We start from the raw sequence: 2,022 nt of genomic DNA on the forward strand, positions 1-2,022 counted from the left end.
AAATGGAACTGCTGGGGCAGGCGGAGGGTCTTTCTAGATAAGGCGTGTGGAGGAATGGTGGCCTCAAACTGGTGCTGAGGCTGGACTGGATGCTATTTAATGTTCTGGGAGAAGTTTGGGGGGAAATGGTCACCTTCCCAAAATTCCCCCCCTGGTCTGGGTAGCGCAGTGGCAATGGGGCTGGGGGCTCGATCTGACCCATGGAGCTGAACCAGCCAAGCCCAGGACCACCCCCCAGGTGTGGACTAAACACCTGCAAGGCTCATCCTGCATAAGTCACTCCCCAAGAGCTGCAGGGACCTCTGCGACCTGAGTTTGGGGGGAAATGGTCACCTTCCCAAAATTCCCCCCCTGGTCTGGGTAGCGCAGTGGCAATGGGGCTGGGGGCTCGATCTGACCCATGGAGCTGAACCAGCCAAGCCCAGGACCACCCCCCAGGTGTGGACTAAACACCTGCAAGGCTCATCCTGCATAAGTCACTCCCCAAGAGCTGCAGGGACCTCTGCGACCTGAGATTTGGAGCAAGAGAACTCTCCTAAACCCCGTCTGCACCTCTCCCCATCCTTTCTCCCTCCTCTGGTGGGACTTGGGGTTGGGGTTGTCCCCTCCTGCTCTGCCTCAGTGAGAGATGTCACAACACCTGGATCTGTCCCTTGGGGCTGACCCTCACCCCTCTCCTCCAGCAGATGCCAAAATGAGATGGAAACAGCTGTGGGACCATCACAAACCTGGAATCCTCCATCAGCTGGTGGCCCGTGGGTTTTCCTCTCACCTCCTTGGCCAAGTGGCCAGCATAGGGCTGGGGGGGGAAGTTGAGCACCCGAGGACCGGCCGGGGACTGTAGCAATGGGCCACCTCTGGCCACTGGGCTGTGCCAGCAGCAGGGTGAGGAGAGCTTGTTTGGATTCGAACAATCTATTTGCTTTGCAGAGAGACAAATGAACTGCGGATGGCGGGCTCACGTAAACACCGTGCTATTTATGGGAGGCGTTTGCTGGAGCATCTCACAGCGCATCTCTTCACACATCCTCCACCACGGGGAGGAAGCAGTTACCCCCTATAGGGCTGAAGCCCTAAAACCAGAGGCAGCACATGGGGTGGGTATGGTCAGGACAGGGCACCGGGAGCGGAAAAAGCATCCCCAGAGAGCCCCAAAACCCTGCACCCACCGTCTTCCCGGGACGAATGTCCTTGCAATCAACCTCTGGCTGGGAGCAGAGCAGGAAAACCGGCAGGTTCATCACGGGAGTGCAATGCGGAAGCAAACGCGGGCAGGTCCTGGCCTAATTGTATGCAAATCTCCCAAACACTGGCGATTAAAAAACCACTCCTTTTCCTTAGTGGGTTCGCAGTTTGTTTCCCCTCCCTGGACTCACGCCCCGACGTACTTAATTTTAGCAGCACCCCTAAAAAAAAACCACCTGGGTTATGCCAAAAAAGGAGCTGCCCCTCTGGGGGTGTGCCGAAGGTGGGCTAAGAGCTCTCCCACCAGCCCGGGCAAACCCTGCCAGCGCTGTGGCAGAGGCTGCAAAGATTGAACGAGCAAATGTGGTCGCTGGTGGTTGCAGGTGGTTGCGCAGAGCCTGTTCCTGACGGACGTGGCGTCATCTGCTTGTCCTCCCGGACACCAGGCTGGGGCTTGTGTCTGGAGAGTGTCGGAGATTCCTTAAAAACCCCACAAAAGGTAATTTTCTGATGAATATCAGGTTATTCAGGTCTTCCAGGCTCTTCCTGGGGTTTGGAAGGAGAAAATGGCCCGAGAGCTGCAACGGGTTGTGACGATGCCAAAGAAGCGTTGGATGATGCTGCTACGGGCAGATACCCGGGTCCATCCCCGGCGCAGTGGGATGAAGGAGAGCAAAGAGAGGACACGGTGGGGCTTCAATATTCCTGCACCGGCTTTTCCACCTCGCCGCCTCCTGTGAGACGAGGGCAGGACCGAACCTTGGCCACGGTGGCGGGAGGGAACGGCTCCGGGCCAGCGTGATGCACCGCGGGGTTTGGTGTGTCGGGGCGCGCCGA

The sequence above is a fragment of the Charadrius vociferus genome, unplaced genomic scaffold (genome assembly GCF_000708025.1).
Source record: "Charadrius vociferus isolate BGI_N301 unplaced genomic scaffold, ASM70802v2 scaffold333, whole genome shotgun sequence".
In the NCBI taxonomy this organism is placed as follows: Eukaryota; Metazoa; Chordata; class Aves; order Charadriiformes; family Charadriidae; genus Charadrius; species Charadrius vociferus.